This window comes from Trichoplusia ni, chromosome 13 (assembly GCF_003590095.1).
Source record: "Trichoplusia ni isolate ovarian cell line Hi5 chromosome 13, tn1, whole genome shotgun sequence".
Taxonomy (NCBI): Eukaryota; Metazoa; Arthropoda; class Insecta; order Lepidoptera; family Noctuidae; genus Trichoplusia; species Trichoplusia ni.
The window spans coordinates 3,744,223-3,765,695 of NC_039490.1; the positions used below are offsets into that span (position 1 = coordinate 3,744,223).

The following is a 21,473-nucleotide window of genomic DNA, read 5'->3' on the forward strand; positions in this document are numbered from 1 at the left end:
AATATTGGAGCAAAATTAGATCCTACATTTGCCAAATGTTGGTAATAGCTATCATGTTATTAGGCCAGGGAAATATAAAGCTCCGAATTCCACGTGTGATCTCTTAGTCGACTTTTACGACACCCACTGAATGGAAAAGGTCTGCCTTTGCATCGGCCAACCCACAACTTATGGCCTATACCAATTTTACTACAAGTCTCAAACCTACGTAAAAAGGCAATGTAATAGGACAAATAAATATGATCTATATCTTTACTCGTAAAAAAATTACAATTGTTATGTGTGCGTTTGGGGATTGATTTTAAGAAACATAACTCAATCACACAAAGATATACCAATTTCATATTATTATCTTTCTGTTTACAGTTGTACAGGACATGCTCATGCCCAATAAACATGTATTTAAATCACGTCAGTTGTTGTCAAGCATTCATTTTGCAAAATCGGACTACGCGATTCCGAAATCTTGGAACTAACTCGATAAAGTCTAAATAAGAACTAAGTATAAGTACTTACACTCAAAGGGTAAAGGCTTTTAGCCTTATTGCTTTTTTGACGAAATACATTGACACAGTTGTGTGTAAGTCCTAAAATAAAGCGATCGTTAGATATAAGAGCATGGCAACAATTTTCGAAAATTCGATTCCTTCAATCTCTTCTAATCTAATATGTCTAGTATTTGTCACTTCGTCTTCTTAGAGGTGCAAAACCTTACGCTCCGTAAATAGAAATCTAGGGCTCACTAGTCACCGATAGGAATTTTAATCTTGTAATACATGATGCTTATTTAATGTGAAAACATGTCCATAATTGCTTAACGAGTGAACCGGTTATTTAAGCATGCGATTTTTGTGTACTTTAGAGACGACTTGAGTCCACTGGGTCATAATAAGTTGCTCTAAATTGCATTCGCGACGAGAAAATCTGCATATAACGTAGTTATTTTATACTTGCTAAAAGGTACAATATATTGTAGGATCGTAATTATTGGACCAATCACAGAGAAGAGAAACAATTCAAAGGTCTGTCCCTGTATTATTTATTTTTTCCGTGTTGGAGATCCTTTATTTGACCTTACCTTATAATGTGTCTTGAAATCATAATTTTGATGCCTACGGGAAAACAGATAAATTGACATTCAAAGTGTAATCAACAGAAACATAAGTTCTTGTTTGATTCAACAACTGTAACTACACGTCGAATGTAGATTGAACTAGTAAATTATCATTGCAATGATTGGCCAGCGCGAGGCGTTTAATTAATTTATCAGTGAGTAATTATGTAATCATCACTTTAGTAAACAGTTTAGCAGAATCGATAGCCCGCTTGCCAACCGGTGCGATTGCTGCGTACTGATTGATACACGTATCGACTAGGTTCGAGACGTATTACCGAGTAATATAGACCACAACTGTGGTTAGAACACACTAAAAGGAATTCTAAAAAGTTTAAATTAATTATCTGATGCATAATCTAATAAATACTTACATTACAACAATTTAAAGAAGATATAGTACACGCTAAATAAACAGGATTAAATTATTGTACGCTAGGGGCCGAGACGGTTTCACACGCAAAGAATTAATATACCAAAACCTTTAAGTAACGTAAATAATTTTGAGTTGTGGTTAAATTCGTACCAAAATCCTCTATGCGATTAGCGTTGTAATATAAACATGCGGTCGAGAACTTTGTTTAATCATTTGTTGTGATAATGTTCAGCGAATCGTTAGTCAACAGATACCTAACAGAGTTGGTGTACTTAATACTTTGTTGGCAACGGGTTCAAATTGTCTACTGCTCTAACATTGTTCTCATTTTAATAGACATTTAAACGTATTATACAGTTTAACTAAGGTCTAAATTTATGGAACACGAAATATAATTTACTCACACTAAAAATAAGCCCTGTTCTATTATGCTCAACAATAGGACTCTAACAATCTTCTGTCCCTTCATATCGCCTATCTTCATGCACAAGTTCTACAATGCTTCCGAGCAAGCACTTTGGTACGATTCCAGTTCTAACTACAAAAATAGGAGTCTATCCATTGGAGCAGACCACATTTGTGTCACAAGAAAATGTCGAATACACCTTTGTTTGCTATGTGTAATATGAAAACAACACGCGATGAGCATTTAAATGTGCGCGCGCCGGATAAGCTCAGTTGCACAATAACAGTTGTGATAAGGACGAACAGAACGCGGGTAGCAATTGACACAAGCAGAATAACAATAATATTTCCATAAAGGCGTTAAGTTAGGATTTCCTGTTGGCACTCCAAGAAAATGTTGGAGCACATAACACATTGCAATGGTGCACCATGTAATTCCGTGTCGCTAGGACTCCGAGCATGACGCATTCTATTCCTTTTTTCTACTTAACGACTCGCATCGCATTCCAGCGTTTAGTTATCAACTTACATTCCCAGAAACACATTAAACTCTTAAATAATAACATTGTTGAACTCATGACATAATAATAAAGTAATTCTCTAATAAATTCCCTTAAACTTCTTCAGGCATTTCAATAGGCTAAAACTCTGAACAATACCTAGAAAATGTTATAACTTACCGATTATCCCAGCTAGTTGTTGTCTTGGGAACCAGATACAGCAGACGAATTGGCAAGCAGTGGCTTGGCATCTATGTGTCGATATTAGTTCCAATGGATTTATTACTTGGGAAGCCGTGGCTGCTCCAGGAAATTGAACTTTATTCCCCCAGAGAAAAGCTCTATTTAGGTCATGATCTGAATACTTAAAACGTACGTCTTATTCATAATGCTTTGTTTGTGACTAGACTAGTAAGTTACTATAGTTGATGAATAACGTATACTGATCAATTCGAGGAGATTTAAAACGTGCCGAAATTTAAGTGCGTCAAATCCAATCTGTTCTGATATCTGATATGAACTGATATAATAGTTAATGAAGTTATAGGTAATAATAATGCAATGTATAGGTATTATGAGTTAAAACAAAAAGGTCAAAGAGGCAAGGCCGTTGGAAAGGAACTTATCGCCGCGTGGTACGAAGTGAAGACGATGAAATTGCGATAAAACGTCAGCTTTTGGTCTAAAATTATTACCGTTTTAAATTGGAATCGGGCTGTGGTTGATATTTGATTTTCTATTTAGGACAACTGCGTTATTATATTATTAATTTGTTTTATTTTTGTTTCAGGTATGTAAACGAATTGGCAGAATAAGACGAAGAATGGCTATAATAGCAGACTGAACGCGGTAGTTGTTTGAAGTATTAAAACTGGTTGTGAGTGTCGTAGTATACCATTTTGCAGCCAATAAAATATGAAATAGTGTAAAACAGAATATACCGAAGGAGTATACTAGTCTGTCGGAAATTAGTCGCCGGGTGGGGCGGTGCGGGTGTTCAGATTGCAACTTCCCATCCCACCCCCCTTCACTTTAATATCTCCCTGTGTAGGCTGGATCGTAGAAAGCATACTGTGTCGAGACCAAGTTTCGTGCACAAGTGCATTTTCATAGTTGGATAAATAATCAGTATGCAGGTATTAAAGCACGACAAAAAATTGCTGCTTTTGTCGTCTGAGTGCCACTGTAGATGAGTGGGACGTGTCTGAACATTTTGATTTATATGGTTATGATTTTGCTTATTTGATTAATAATAAACCTTACTGTCGTGGTGGCCTTGATGTATGGATTTTTCTTTGGTGTCAAAAGCGCACCTCGTTCACGTTCGATTCCTACGAAAGCGAGTATCAATGTTATTATTAAAAGTTTTATGTACTTTCTTAATTATTCAAATTCACCACTGACATCATGAGACCTATATTCCAATATTTTCATCCGAAATTGACAACCCGCAGTGATCGTAGTGATTAATGCTCAAAACCTTCGAAATATCGAAAGAGTGAGGTATTTAGCTAAAGGCTTGCATTTATTTAAAATAAATTATTAGTTATGCTCAAAAAATAGTCTTATGTTTTATAGATTGAATAATCGTATAGATCCTAAAGCATCGTATCCATATATTTCAATCGACAGCTTTGGCGCGTTCCTGTAAAATATTATCCTGTGATTACTAGATAAGGGATTGTTTGGAATTCCGTGCTCTTTGTTGGCATAATCACGCTATCTCATAAACTACGCCTGGTTAGTAGAACTTGTTTACTTTTCGATTCGATAAGAACACTTTTTGACTTTGTCGACGGTATGTAGCTTTTGTCTTTATGTGATACTAGCTATTGCCCGCGTGCCCGCCCGCTACAAATCAACAATGATGTAAAAGTAAAAAGTCATATAATTTATTAAATAAGTAAAAAAAAGTCCCGATTTGTGTACCAAGTTTCGTCTAAATCCGTTCAGCGGTTTTTACGTAAAAGAGTAACAAATATCCATACATACAAACTTTCGCATTTTAATATTAGTAGGATTTCCCTGACATTATGTTTTGTAGTTTAGAAATTTTAATAGTGTAATACTAGAATTTATCAACACATATCAACATTGAAATCGAAATATTTTCATATAAAGAGCAACGAGCCATTAAAATTATCGATACAAATAAACTTGGTTTGACACCTATTAAAGAAAACTCAAAATAAATTGACATAGTGTTGTTTTAAAAGTACATATTTACAATTTACATGATTAAAGCTAAACCTATTGAACATGTCTGGGGCTCGAGTGGACTTTAATATAACTTTACGGATTTCAAAAGTTTACAGAGAAAATAAGTTTAACGTCGCGAGTATATTGGCAAAAAAAGGTATTACGGTTACTGCGAATTTATTTTGTCTAGACCAACAGAATTTCGAGCTTAGATTATGATAAATAGGTGTATCTCGTCAGAAAGTTATTGGATTTCGATGTAATACGGCTTAATCCAATTCTGGCCCTGAAGACCAATTTACATTACTACAGTCGATAGACTCGCTAGCGTTAATAGAAAACGATCGAATGTATGAAAATGACATTTGTCATGTATATGTCATACGACTTTCTGTCATCATCTGTCAACACCATACATACCAGGGATTTTCTATCGACATTTACGATTGGTGAAATATCACTTGACTAGGGGGCCTGGTTGGTACCGATTATCATATGACCGAAAATACCCAGCAGCCCGATAACTTACTTAAACTGACTTACCTAACTCTTGAAAACAATCGATGGATACTTTCACTTGTTTTACGAGGTAAAAAGGTCAATCCTTTCTCAATACAGGAATAGAAATTATCAAATGTTTTAGTATACGAAGTTTATTCGATGGATAATTCTGATGTGTCATGCACAGAGTAGGAGGCTTGCGTTATATAAACTACATATGTTTGTTCCGAACGATACCGCATCATGTAACTAATCTATTTCGGGAACCGGATTATTGTTGTGTAATTAATTAATATATTCAACATGTTTGCTATTATTTGGTCAATATTAAGTTGATTATTGCTTATTGTTTTGAACTATCGGAACTGAAAATGCGTAAGTACTGGAAAGAAATTTCTTTTTGAGAGGGTTCAGCTTAACACTATCAACAAAATGTGCCGTGTATAAATTGATAAATCGCTGTCTGATCATAGCTGTTTGTGATCGGTTTGAGTATACCCGAAATTGTTCCAACTTCCAACCATCCAAACTAAGACTGCGATGTCGAGTTGGCTTTGCGGTCCTATGCATGGATATGTACGCACGACGTCCAGGTTCGATCCCAGCGCCGGCAGAGTACCAATTGATTTTTAAAAGTTGAATGTACTTTCTTTGTCATTATAAGACACCACTGACAAGCGTTGAAGAAAATGTAGTGACTTATCCTGGATCAAATATTGTAATCTGAAATTGCCGAGCCGCAGTGAGCAAGCGAGGTGATCATACTCAAACCTCTCATACACTGGAATAGATCTATGCCCAGCAGTGGGACGTATATAGGCTGTTATTATATTATAACTCGATTCTACCGGGAAATCCTGCTGCTTGCTATCTCTGCTCATTCAGATTTAGCTATGTGCATTGTTTCTTGTGACTACAATAACAAACAAGGTATATGGAACAAGGTCGGTACACGTTTGCTCGCACGTGTGAGCGACCCTTTAACCATTCTTGTATCTGCCTACGTTCCATATTCAATGTGCTAGTCAAACTATTTTATCATTAAATCTTTATAGGAAAATGCAACCATTAAATGATTAAACGCTGTATTATTTATAGTAACAGTGGGGTATTTGACTAAATCTTCCAATAATAAATCTGTTTAGTCCGTCAGACAGATTAAAAAAAAATATTGAATATTATTTTTAATTTTATCACATCATTAAAATGTAAGGAAGATAAACCTCAAGATTAGGAAATGTATGATAGTGGGGCTAAAAACGTCACTTGCTAGTAAAAAGCGTACTGGTAAGTGACGTCACATGAGATTTTACATCACTGTCTCCTTTTTTTCTGTTTACGAGATAAAATACGTATTTAGGAAGGCTGTCTGACGGAAAATATGTTTAATATGTTTTTTTGTCAAATACCCGTTACTTATAGTATCTACAATTTTAAAGGGCTTAGAGTAAATGAACTATATTAAATTCTGTTTGATCATTATTTAAGTGATGTAAGGTGTCCAAGTATACAGTTGCAGTGGTAGCGATGCCGCTCCGTAGGGAATTCCACAAACTGCGGGGAATTTTAAGCTCATTGAGGAATTTGCGGTCGGAACTCTGATGGGGGGGATTTTCGAATAATAAAGCCCGCAGATATGGGTGTTTACTAACTTCATTTTATTCAATATGACGCTTTTGCATTATAGACAGTTACTTTAAGATTGTAATTCACACAATTATCAGTTTTTTTTTTCAATTATTTATGTGTATACATTAATTAAGCAATTATTTTCGATAGTTAAGGTTCACTTGATTTGAAATATTTTTTTTTGTTGACGTCATACCTATATATTTATAAACCCATCAGGAATACCAATTTAAAATGACGTAATTCTCAATCCCACATTAGCATTTATGAAATTTTATGACGTCACTCTTTATGAATCGCATGTAATTAATCTTTGAATTTGATATTAAGAGAGTCATTTAACGGATTAAGACTGTTTAAAGGTAATAATAGGATATGTTTAAGTAGCCCGTTGCTACCGAGCGCCCACGGGACACCCACGGGACGTGTCTCGTGTTTGTGTCGGGACTGTTAATACTGATGTTATTATTTTATATTACTTGCTTAAAGGGCATCTTTTAAATCATTTGTAATAAGAACAGAACTTAATGTTATGTGTTATTTGGGAATATTTCGTGCCATTTAGAAATGTAAATCATTAGGCGCTCTTTTTTAAACTAGGTTTTTAAATAGAATTCTCTCTTTGTAATGCTGAGAGCATGCTTGATGTGTTAAAGATTATTCGGTACTGATAAAAGAACTGCTCTATTTCAAAATATAAAAGTCATTTACAGTCATAAAATACAGCCATAAAATAGAATTAATATCCACTTAACAATTCTGAACAGCGATGTACGTAACAAATGCGCTTTATGCATGCGTATGTACTGTTTAGAATTACGGTATGTGAAAATGCGTTTAATGAAAGAATGCTTACACTGTCTGGCAAGTTTCTCGGAACGGCTTAACTTGTGTGTTAGAATCTCGACGATATATCGCGGGATCTCGGCCCGAGGCTAAACTCGCGTCCACATTAAGAGTTCTGGGTATATGTTGTCGACGCTCACACGATCACAGCTCGACGTTCAAATAATCATCTAACTCGATTTATCTATCTCTTTATATTATTCCTGAATTCGGGATTTGAGATAAGGACGTCTGGAATGTCCACAATTAGTTCTAGCTGTCCCAACTTTCACGCCGGAAGAAAATCTCAGTCGATCCGGCAACTATTGCGAACAAGACGTAGTAACAAATTACCGCTTCCGCAACTACACAAATTTCTTAGGAACAAACCTGAGGATGGCACAACATAAATTACGTCCACTCGGTTTCCGATGCCGTAATACTTCGTAGTTCGTGATCATTACTTTATTGCTGTGGCTAAATGTTAACATGTTGAAATTGTATTATGAGAATTACACTCAGGAACCTACGCGTAAAATATGATACATGAAGCGAGCTAAAAATAAATAAGCTTCAGTTTCATTATTAATATAATTAGTGGATATATTCAGATAAGTGACACAGATACAGGCGACGCCTTGTCTAGTATTAACTGCTCAACCAAAGATAAATGTTTGCCCATTTATTGAGGTGCTCTCTCGGATTTCATTCGACGAGTTGTCGCGAGCACCGACTCGGAAACTTGTTTAGTTCTTGAGAAATACGTTAGATGGTGTCGCATGTCTGTTTTATTTAATGTCTCAACTTATTATTATACACGATTTCGGTCCCCAGCGGTCGTTAACTAAATATGAAGATTACTCGGACGTTTATTCGACAAGTTTCTTTGAGATTGATAAATTAATACTTATGTGTCGACTGAATGTTTAGCCGTATTAAAGGATTACAAAGAAGACAAATAACAGTTTCGACTTTCTTTGTTTACATATGTGTGAAGGAATCGTATTTTTAAATCGAATGACTGAAGTAAGCTTGACATGGATTGTAAATACGTCAGCTACACATTGTCTGGCAGCTTGCGACGATAAAATCTTGTCTGCTGGTGGTTCTACATCGCTAGTCATTTCTTTTATTAGTTACCTTTACTACGCTTGTAATACTCTTTGTTCAAGATTACGGCGAGATTATTCCTAGCGAGAACTGTTTGGCTTATATAACATTGGTTTCCCGATCCAATTTAATTTAAAACGATCACAATTTCAAAGAAAATTATTCTAAACACCCATAATTTTCCTCTAGAATTGAAATAAGTACCTAAACCATTACGTAAGTTTTGAAGTAGTTGTTTAGTACGAATCATCTACCATCGGTCTTGATATTAATCTAAAGAATGGAAGGAAAATAGAGCGCATCGTCGCATGTTGCCTCGCATCGCATCTGATATGGGTCAGCGTCGGTACTCAAAGCACCTTTTATCCTAGCACAATGTCTAAGCATGTGGTGTCGGGCGACCAGACTTACTACTTACTATATATTTCCTCTCACAACCTCCTTGAACATAGTAAATGTTACGTAACTTGCGTGTATGCGCTTTATAAAGCCAAGTTTTTACGTCGCACTTTATGACGTTGGTGCTCGCAGACGTCAACAGGCGTACTAACTTAGACACTAAGTCGTTAAATGCCCTAACGATCAAGCTCGACGGTCAGTGTAAATAATATTATCGGAGTTCCGAAGTTTGCCCGCTATTCACCTGCCGCATTTCAATTTCTAAAGGAATCCAGAGACGGAAATGAAAATGTGGTAGCGACTCCAGCACTTACCTTAGTGTCCACAGTGCAGTATTATCATAATATTTATGTAAGGATTTACTAAGTGTCGCGACATTCCGATATGAATTGTAGTAAGTATTGTATTGTTCTCTAACAAACAGTTGAGGTATCTCATATCGAAGATATGATATCAATGAAAAATGTTTAATCATCAGGTCGTAGGTACTGGGTTTTTACGTAAGATTTGATGTTAGTAATTCTGTAAGTTACAATTTAAATGTTAGACTACAAAAAAATCATCAAAAAAGTACAACGATATCTCCCCGGAAGAAAGTATCGTCCGAACAGACACTTACAGATAACTAGTGCCAGAAAATCAGTAGTGTATAGTGCACAGGAAGAGTACAGTCGGTACGGCACGCTTCGCAATTGGCCGCTATGATTCCGTTGATTGATGTTGTGGTGACGTACGGCGCGGCCGGATGACGCGCACCGTATCCGGCGGTGCACGCGTACCGTTATGCGCTTGCGTCGCCCGCGTACACGCAACACGCTGTACTAGGCTAGTGTACTATAGTGTACAGACAGATACAGAATATGTGAGGTGGTTAATTAAATGATCTATTCCTTTCCCATACCAATGGTATTAGTTAGGATTATAAATTATTATTTTGCTCCAAACGAACACCAAATTTCAAATACTTAATTTGAAATTTTCGTTTATGAGTGGTATTCGTTCGGAATAGAAATTTACTGGGATAATTAATTAATACCATTGGTATTAGTTTTTGGTATTAGAAAGGAATAGATCAATTAAATTAGCCCTTTTAGCGCAGCGATATTTCCACCATCAATATATTTTTTTTATGAGACCAAATGACACCTGTACATCCACTCCGTATTTCCGAGGTAACACAAAAAAAACACCGACGAATGAGAACTTCCTCCTCTTTAAAGTCGGTTGAGAAAACGCTCGAATGTCAGTCACGTGACCTATCAACACGTTTTCTGCATAAATTTCGTATTGACGTTTACGATTGTATAAATGTCATTTGGCCAGAGGTTTTTAGTTTTAGGCTACTGGGTTTATGCATTATGCTTCAGCTATTTACACTGTAACTAATTAATAAGAGATGACATTTTGGTTTTTCATTTTATTCGTCGAGTGCGTCAGTTATGAGATACTCTCGCTTCCAGTAGATATCATATTTTCTTCCAATGTTCTAATAGACAGAGTTATATTTATTTAGCTGCCTGTGTGGTTGTGCCTTTTCTAGTTAGCTGACACAAACACACGCGGGGGGGTGATTGGAACCACCAACAGGTATTTTTTCAGGGCTTAACTTCCGTATAGGATGTCAAATTTTGCTGTAATCTCACAGGAAAAGTCTTTCACTCAGTAAGCCCAATTTTTCATTAACTGATACAATTATCAATAATTATGTCACTGTAAGACATAAAAACTCAGGATGTTCCCTAACAGCGGATTATCGTCCCGCGCAAATTGTAAGTCTGTTAGTAAAATAGATCTGTCGTACTAGACCGGTGACGTAACTAATCAGTAACACTAATGAGGTCATTGAACCTTGTAATATTTGCTGTAACTGACCTCAAACTTATGGAGTAGGAACTGCTTCGTGTTAGCCTATATAATTAAGGGCCTAGAAGTAGGTACCTGTAAGTTTCTTTTCTGTAAGCACCAAACCAATCAAATTCGACGGCGTGACTCGCGCGAAGTTCGTTAGAGTCGCCAACGCCTCCTAGCGTCAGTTTTCAAAAAAGGAAGCGCGCGCGCGGCACGGTACGACATCGCGGCTCATCTTCCATATATAATGTATTTTTTTTTCCATAATATCATGACTTTCTTTGCTGCTGGATGCGAGACGTCTCCATTTCTCTCTATTCATATAAGTATGTTAAAAACACAATTTTTATATAATTAAGGCATCTAAATGTCTTTTCGAAAATGATTAATGCGGTCTTCCTTCTTAACCACTTAATGTTACGTTCGGTTGTAGTTTGTCCAGGTAGTGGAATCATATTCGTGTGACATGGGTTGCTCATGTCCACATAATATAATACAGTTTGTACGTAACATAGTATTAAGTGATGATCTTCGGGGATTTACCTAAATGCCATTTGCTCAAGCAGCAGTGATTACATGTGAATTTGAATTCAGTGAATACACAACTAACTGACTGACGTCACGTATAGCCTAGTGGTGTAGGTCACCACGCCAAACGCATGACGTGCCGCGAGTTCGATACTCGCGTGGGACAAACATTGGTGTGACCACTGTGATCAATGTTTGTCTGAGTCTAGGTGTCTTAACGCATGACTTGAATACTTTTGAAAAAAAAATATTCGTTTAAAGTTGAATCGTAAAATGATCTTTATTCATTTGATTCCATATAAGGATAATGCAATAAAGCTAAACAATCGCACTAACTTATCCTGTATCGAATGTATAATTAATTGCAAGGAAAATCTTACCTCATAAAGCAGTACATTTTAATTATGAAACAAAATTAACGTAGTTAACAATTCGTCTCCTCCGCCGCCGTCATGAATTTACAATTTGTTTCGACATCTGTTTATCATTACCGCCTTACCGAGACTCAAGTAGTACACAAGCGGTAGTGTGACTATTGTTTCACAAGCTATGTCCGTGCGCAATCATGTAACTAACTTGTGATCGATCGGCTCATTTAATATGGCGCACGATTCAACATAAACATAATTTTTCAAAAAAAAACTAATTAATCCGGCAGTAAGATTTCTTAAAATATTGGATTAAACAAAAAATGTTGAAGTTGGTGTAACGCATGGAAGAGGGGGCTAAAAACGTCACTAGTCGTTATAAACTGTACAGATAAGTAACGTCACACGAGATTGAAGCTTTCATAACATACATAAAAGAAAAAATAAGTAACCGATATTTTTTGAAAATCTATCTACCAATCAATTATGACGCTAATATTTAACCATGTTTAATATCCGTCGCTCAGATCGGCGAACGCTCAACCGAGTTCAATTTAGTTTCAAAAGTTATGAAGTGCTTGTACGTTCGAATCGATCGATTATTGATGTACTTTAATTGATGGTAAATATCAAGTCAAGCTGCATTACATATAATGTTAACTCATCTAATCTCCAAAGCACAGATAAGTGCGGCTTAACTAATTGTGAGGTTTTAGAAGGTCGCGCCTTATGTTTAATCGGATTTACTTGTGAATAATCAGGTTCTGTTATTCTGCAGTAGGCAGTAGGAAGCCGGTATGAGTTCGCAGGTCAAGGCGGTTTCGCAGCCGCCGACGCTGGCACGGGTCGAGGACCTACACTCAAACTGGGTTCCGTTACTCCTCACTATCATGTCATCCTAGTACCTGGTTACTGTCGAGGAATATAAGACACCAGTGACGTAATACTTGATAAAACATTCCTATCAGAACATCCAACGTTCTATTGCCAAATAAACTGTTAAATCACTTAATCAATGTTTGTAGGTCAACTTTAATAGAACGAGCCGTTTGCTTCACAGTCACAATGTTGACTTCGCAGAAGTTGATACACATTAAATTTCACGCTCACGTCCACTGATTTGGAGTAGCTCATTTTATAAATGATTCGGTAATGTGGTGTTGTTATTTGTTGCGTGGCCGCGTGGGAACGGAACACGGGAGCGAAGCGTACGGCCAAGTAGCTTATCTTGAAATATCGCCGCTGACAGCACGAGTCGCGACAGAACCGCCGCACCGCCCGTGGAAAATTGTTAGCGTTTACAACCATTAATTTTATTTAACCATCAACGAATGCCACGCCATTTTTATGACCAATTTTAATTATAACAATAAATCTTTTAATTTCAACTCCTACCAAGGAGTTGGTATTAATAATACCGATATCAAAAGCGTAAGTAATTTTACTGCCGTAGTTGTGCAATTTAAAGTGAGAACGCAGCCGGGCCGACAAACTGACAATAACCTTAGCCAGAATGATAATTATTAAAATACCATATTTAGCAATCGCCTTTGTGTCGGTTTTATAGCTACACAACAGGCTTTTATAGTGTTCGCTTGATTCGCCATAGAATCAGAGTGACATCATCGCTAGTTACTGATATAAGCGTGTTCTACCTTACCATTGTACGAAATATATGGGTACAATACCTACCTTGGTACATATCTTTTTGTCTTTGTGTACCAGGTACATATGAAACAAAAACATACACATTGTAGACTTCTTTTTAATTATAATTATTGTAAACGCTTCGCAACAAGCTTGCTCAATATCTTGTTTTGTAGCCAACATAATGTAGCGTCAAATGACATCTTATCATATCATTTAATCGAGAAATAAGTATATATTGCGTGTTTGTATACATTGCCGTAATAAAATAGTTCAAATGCATTAAAGATTGAAGTAGGTAGAGTTGTTGGCTGTTGTCCAGAGCGCCCCGCGCGGCCTTAAGACGCGTTCTCGACGAAATTTGAAAGCGTTGCGAATTTGTTACATGTTTAATAAGCTCCATTATCGTCATGGCCGCCGATCGCCATGATTGATGGTATTCATGCTTCAATCGTTACATGTTCTCTACGTAATTGCTATTTTGGTTATGAGACAAGATTTGACAAATGATCGACGGCTTCAATCACAAAATCTAGGCCTTAACCCTGAATTTTTAATGTCATTAGTGTGTCTTGAACTTTATGCCGATTCGTCGTCAGCTTATATTTATTTTCCTTATGCACGAGATATGCCTTATAGGTCGTCGTATGAGGATAAATTTTAATGGCCAAATCGCAGAAGTTCATGGTCTTTTGTATTTTCGTGTATTTTTGTGAGAATCTGAAGTGTTGGAAACGTAAGCTGATGTGGATCTTAGGAGCGGTTGACCTGATTTCAAACAGATATTGTTGTGAAGCTCGTATCGTGAACTTTTCCTTTTGCAAGTAGGCAGACACTCGATCGAAATTAAACGTAATTTTTAATTTGTGTATATCATGGTAAAGACAAGGTGTCACTACGCAATACTGTAGATATTTTACTGGTATCGCCCTGCAGTCATTGAATGAGGCAATTCCACGGGATTCTTTGAGTAATTTTTTGAAGACAGATTTTTCATCTGCTTTAATGTTTTTATTTATTTATTTACACTTCTTATGTCTTCTCAATGTACAATTGCGGACTCATAGCCTACCAATCAACCATAAATCCAGTGTTTTGGATAAAACTTAAAGAAAAATATAAAGCTTCATCCCTTAACTTAATTTCATGTAATATTCTAAATCCAACATAAGTTTTTCCCGTAAACGTTTCCGAAACCTCTCATACTCTTATCTATTACTGTGTCATCAGAGCCTCAAGCCGTGCCAACACAAAATGTAAGGACATTGGCACTGCTCAAAGACATACAGCGAGCCTACAGTTCAACGACCCTCCACAGTGCAAATAATCGTATGGTCTATGACTGCAATGAACTTTAATTATTCCATTTTTTTTAAACGGCGTCTTAAATGTCAATATGAAGCGTGTTTATTGGCTGTGTCGTTTCTGTTAGTACGGTATTTATGGCTCTGGACACAAATTATATGATAATGGAGGAAGCACGTCGTCTGCGCCCGCGCCGGCCACTGGACGCAGATTTACTTTATGATTGCGTGTTGTCTCATGATTGAACCTGATATACCTATTTATGTACCTACGTAATGTTCTTTTCAATTGATATAAGTTATCCTTCTTACAAGATTACAGTACCTACATGCTGAATTCATAAATATATGTTTATTGTCCCCCACTAATCACTACCCAGCAAAGAGCTAAAAAGAAAATACTAGAAAAGTTTCAAAACTTCAGTCCCATTCTTTAAATTTGGTTTGTACATACGAAATATATAACAGGCTATTAAATAGGTAGTAACTTACTTTTGTGAGTGCGGAAACGCAATAAATTTGACAAATCGCCTCTGTTATGGCAATAACTGTTTCAGTACTTACTTACCAAGTAAAAAATGTCCGTATACACAGCAAAGTCGCGATCACCGCCTACAATAAAGAAATATTGTAATGAAGAGTCCGATACAATACGTTTCACCTCGGTCCCAGTTTCACCCGACAAATGAATGGATGAATGTAAAATAGTTGGTACGAAATTTACATTTTGATTGGAAATTCTATGAATCTGCTCCTCGACTGTGCTTGTGTGGTGGGTTGGGGAAAAGTTAATTCACAGTTGGGACACGGTAACGAAGGAATCGATAGGGTTGCGCACGTAAGGTGTAACACTCGTTATGTTCGCGATGATCATGTGCCTGAACGATCAACCCTTATCTTTTCCGCATGTGTTGTATAATGCAATCACACAGTCACAATCATAAGACTTTAATTAAGTATCGTCTAACTTGCGATCGAAATTGTTGTTAATTATACTTGTCTTGCCGACTTCAAAAAGTGAGGAGGTAGTCAATTCGTCTGTATTTTGTTTTATTTATGTTTTTTTTATCTTAGAACTTTAGACTGGATGAACCGATTTAATTTAACATTAAAAAAAATGTTGTTAAAAAGTATTATCCACATGTTTGTTGTAAGTTATTATCACAATCATAACACCTTAATTAAGTATACACTAACTTGCGATCGAATTTTTTGTCAAGTTGTTATCATTGCCAATTGTTTTGCTTTCAGGATGAACTATACTGTAAGAATATGATGGGCTTTAGATTGTATCATATAAATAATATTGCTGTAGCATATCGAATAAAAATACCGCTCATACAGATGGTAACAGTAAACTTATTCACATACTATCGTTATCTTATCTCTGTATCACAATATCATCATACCAGAATGCTATAAATATTGTATTAAATAAATATTATAGATGCGTATAATGTTACTTGCATTGAAAACTTAGTCTGACAGTCTTATAAATATATTTTTATTACGAATGTACGATTGAAGCATGATTTATAACAAACGTATAGGATTTGCGCTCTATAATAAGTGCCATTTTACTCTAAAGTACATATTTTTGGGTATACATTAGACGTAGTTCATCCCTGCTCTTTCATTATATCTATCAAAACATTTAATCATAGATTTCGTATTTCAGACCTGCAAAATACCACAATTATACTTATAAGTCCTACACACCATGTTCGGGAAGTATATTTAGTATATGAAGCTGCTTTTAGGTATTAAAATCGGATCGCTTTTACAAAGGCATCGCTGCCTGTCCGTCCGTCTGTCACCAAGACGCTAAACAGTTTAAGATTCAAATATTATGTATTGCTGTCCCCGCAATCACAACTGCAGCAAAAAGCCCGGAATCTAGAATATAGTTCCTAAAATAAGTGATAAAAACAAAACGTGCCTTGGAAAATCTCTTCGGTCTTAGATAATCATTTGCGACTAACAATGTTGTAGCTTCACCAGTAAGAACAAATACTTAGTCGTAATTCGTAAAGCATTCAAACATTACCCCACCGTCTTGTGAATACATAAATGTATTTAACTTCAAAGTATTTAGCTTGATAAAAACAAATGGAGACGCCATACCTATGTAAATGAAAACTTTAATCGATCGTAAATCCTCTGGACCTTATTTCTCGAATTGCTTTCAGTTGTAATGTCTGCGGGATGCGCTTTAACTGAATAAACAATTTTATTTTGAACACATAAACCTGTTTGGTATTTTGTTGTAAAATTGATTTTTTATTCTTGATATAGGTTGTGTGGGATATTATTTATAGACCGTGATGATATAGATTCTGATAACAAACTCTACTCTTATAGGATTATTGAAGTTGTTCGGAGCTGTTATCTAGACCGTACAAAATCGGTTGTGTTTATAAAATCACCAGAAATAATTTGCGTAACTTCGATATAAACAAGAATTCATTGATACAATCTAACCCTGAATATTGACGAAAAAGACACACTTTAATACCTTGTAAAACCTGTTCCCTACGCACATGCTTCAGTTACGCCAATAAGAACCTTTATTTAAGAAATAAACTTGAATTTTAGGTTGAACTTGCGTGCTTAATCCTGCATTTCCATCATTGTAACTACAAATTAATGTATAACTATTTTCGTAATCTCATATTACTTACAATTTTCCTATACCAAATGTAATCACTGGTTAAAGTTATTGCAAACATAATCGCGTTCGTAATCGAATTCAATCAAACCGTAATTGCGCTGTTTGATGTCTCAGGATTCTATTATGCTATGATATTAAAATGGTAAACGATATGGGAATTTTCGATACCGAACACAAAGAAATGTTGAGGTTAATGACTGATGTAGTCGATGTTCGGAAATAGATTCGTGAATTAATAATAAACTCCCACGCTTTCTTGAAGTCGGGCTTAACGGTTTAAGAGGTTGTAACAAGTGACGGTTGTTCGTCATTCGTCAGCTGATGGGCAGCGAAAGTTGACGTCAGTATTAAAGTAGATCGGTAGCAAAATGTATAATGATAGTTAATCGATAGTGTGCAGAATCGAAAGCTGCAAGGTCGACGAAGGCAACTCGTTTGGTCGGACCGGGTGGTCGCTCGCCTTACCAGTTTCAATCCCAACGCTAACACGCGCCCGTCCCGCTGCGTAACCTGATGAATTAAAATTGTATTGTGTTTTAGCTATTGTATCTAGTTTCATTCATATCGATATATTTTTGGTTTTTATTAAACCTTCATCAAGAAAACTATAGGTAAATAAGTCTCTATAGCGTTACTGATTTTTAATTGTGAAGGATCCCCCTTTTAAGTTGTTTTCACCATATATATCTACATCCCTACAGAACATATCTCCGTAGTTGAAGTATCGTGCGTGTATTGAGAACTCGTTTGTCGGCCCACAGCTGTAGTGCAGTGACAAGTATATTGTTATCTAGGCCGGCTTCACACGTTAGCACACATTAAAGCCGGAGCGCTCGCATCCAACCCAGTAATCTCAGCAAGTCATTACTGTTTGCTCTTTGATTTACATGACTACTGTGCGTCTGTGAGGCTGGTTCCAAACCGATCGGTTGCCCACACTAATTACACCACTCGTCTCGGATATGGAATTACCGAAGTTTGTCATAAATTGTGCCGACGGAGTACATCCTTCCTTGGATGCGTGCAAGCATCGCTTTGCCACGGTACGCTGAACACCGCACACAATTACAAAATAATTATAATTATTTGTACACAACTTCCTTTCCGCGTTCGTTCGTTGTATGTTATCTAAAAAGCTTACTCGTTCTGAATTCATCGGGCTCAGTTCCAGTCCCCTGCTATTTGTTCTAAGACGGTGCCTTCGTGTTCAAAAGTTCGCCGTGCTTCTTTCAACTACTCGTTTACTACGTTGATTTTATTACATAGTTACTGGAGGACTTCGTCTATCTTCTTACATTTCATTAGCGGAATATTATTGTCTTTTTGCTGTAAGAATTTGCTACTTAAATTTAATACGAAAAGGACTTTATATTTAGTACTTAAAGTTTAGTGCTCAAGTCGTAGCTTGAGAGTAGTTCAACGGTAACAAATAGTCAAAACACCCATTTGCTTACTAATAAGGCCCTTCTTGCGAGGAGTGTTTTGGTGCGACAGTCGCCCTAACCGCAGCATGCCTCGCCCGCTCCGCTAATGAGACCCTAGAGATATTCTTTCCATTGTTCTCTCACAGGGTTAGTATCCCGGCAGCGTATCATATTTACGACACAACTTTATTGTGTTGTCATTAACCTCAGTTGCGATTTTAGTTTCTCTGACTTCTAAATAAGTTTCTGACTAATTATATTTTTAATAGAAAATGTATTTGCGTTCATTTATGTGCAGATCCATATTTTAAGATCTTTAACTATGGTAAAAAATGTTTTGAGCCTTTTACGATGGTCAACAAAAAGTTTGTAAGATAGTACTCAAGTTTCTATTCACACAAGTCTTCGAAATCATAACGTCAAGGTTGTTAACGCTATCAAAAGAACGATGAACTCCCTCTTCCGAAAATTCCATATTTTTATTTGCAAAAAGCTTTCGATACATCCGCTATAAATTGAAGGGCTCAAACAGTTTCGGCGTTGTCCGTCCATCCTCAATTATTAGTATCCCGCCGTTTGGCTAATTCATCAAAACAAAATTACAGGCCATTGAGCCGACTGGCGATGTAAAAAGGTTCTTAACTTGAGGAGAATGGGAATTGTGAATCAAGAGGCTTCAAAAGAAAGGGATACAAGGTTTTAAAATGACTATCTTAAAATCACGAAGTAGAATGCATATTTACAATGTAAATTTAATCGCAAAGCTAACATAGCTTAGGCCTCACTAGAATAATAGGCTTTTACGAGAGATTTAAAGGTTTATGGCTTCTTGGCGAGTGAGAATATAGACGAAAATAGCACGTCGAAATTAAAACAATTTACGTGTAGTTTATGTTAAACTCTTTTTCGTTTTCGTTGTCCGTATCAGCAGCGCATTTAATTAAACCAAGCGACTGAATTCAGTGTGTATTATGCCCGTAGTCTGACGTTATAAATCGTTAATTTGCAATTCATATGCAAATGGTAATTTAATTGCACCTTCTTCAACAACATAATGAAACAGTGAATCGTTCCACGAGGATTATTATCCTTAACAACAGTAGTTTGGAACTTGTCATCGGTTTAGAATCAGCATTAACAAAACAATAATTATATTATTGAATGATTTTTAGATTTTTCGTAGAACCCGTATTTTCTTCACAAATAGTTTTTATCCCTCATATTCTTTGTGGGATACCGACATCCTCATTCATAAAGTGGACAGCGAGCAATGGACTATAGTCTTTATCGTTTTGGGATGTAAAGCACAAATTAGACTGGCCACCATATGGTTTTGGATAGGGGATGCTAAGTAATGGCGGTACTGTGAAGGTTCAAAATTGTTTGAACCTTTTTTAGGGCAAGTTGCCCGAAGTTCGGGCAATTGCAAATTTACCTGCTCTGACAACATGTTGGACAGGCCCGATAGTCTCGGTTGTTCCGCTTTCTATTGCCCTGATATAATAATATAGTGAATACAAGAACGGGATCATTTGTTTTTGATTACTAGTTATGCAAATTCCTTCAGGCGTCCAATCCGCTAAACATGTTTTAAATAAATAGGTATAAGTATATAAACAATAACAGTATATCTGGTGAGCGAAGTAAATCCATGGCGACAAAAACAATACAGCATACTGGAATTTATTCGCAGAAAAATTGCTCTATTGTATTTCATTTGTACGTTTTATTTTCATTTTATGGCTCATATGCGGTTTTATAGTAAACGGCGGTCGCTCCGTTTAAAACGTCGAAGTTTGTAACTTTGTATTTGAAAGTAAATATATCATGTGGCATAGACTAGACCGCACAACTGGATGACAGGATGTGGTCCGAAGTGATAGGCTCTATGCCGTCAGTAGCGACTATTTCCCAGGACACAATTGTTCCTGCCCCGTCATGGATATTAGCCGCATTGTGGTCGGATTTTGTATCTGAATTCAAGACTCTACTTGCAACGATCGATATTACCGTACAAGTGTCCTTTACCCTCTCGAACGATTATTTCTACAGACACGTGTAACTCAAACAAAGATGTCTCATGATCAATGCTGTAATGTTTATCACGCGACGCGATTCGCAACTAAATGAAATGATATCTTAAATTGATAGTATCGCCGATATGATATAATATCAGGCTGCTGCAGTTAAGCTTCGAAATAATCGCGGTTTGATAAGTGATAAGCGAGTGTGTTCGGGTGTGCGTCGGCTTCAAGCATTGACCCCCGCGACCTTGGCGGCCTGTGCCATGGTGAGTGGAATATCACTCGCGTGACATGATCGCTAGATAAGCTTGTTACTTTTCCCACTGTTATTGCTTTCTGATACCTTAATTGAGAGTTTTATGGTTAATAATTTGCGATGTATTGTGTTTTAGTAGCAAAAAAACTTTGAGCCAGCTGTATGTTGTTTATGGTATATGTTAGCTAGTATTTAGACTATATACTTATCTTTGGTTGTATATTTTGTAAATACTTATTAAAATCTGGCGTTCAATTATACATATATCTATTATCAGTATAAACCCCGTTTCACTTAATTAATGGATTCTATCAAACCTAACAAATACAAATTGATTAAGATCAA

At 36.4% G+C, this 21,473-nt stretch overlaps 1 protein-coding gene across 2 annotated transcripts in view; it reads left to right on the forward strand.

The window, feature by feature from the left end:
* LOC113499834 (AF4/FMR2 family member 3) overlaps nt 1-21,473 on the forward strand; it is a 169,082-nt gene that overhangs the window by 28,607 nt on the left and 119,002 nt on the right. The window lies entirely within an intron of this gene.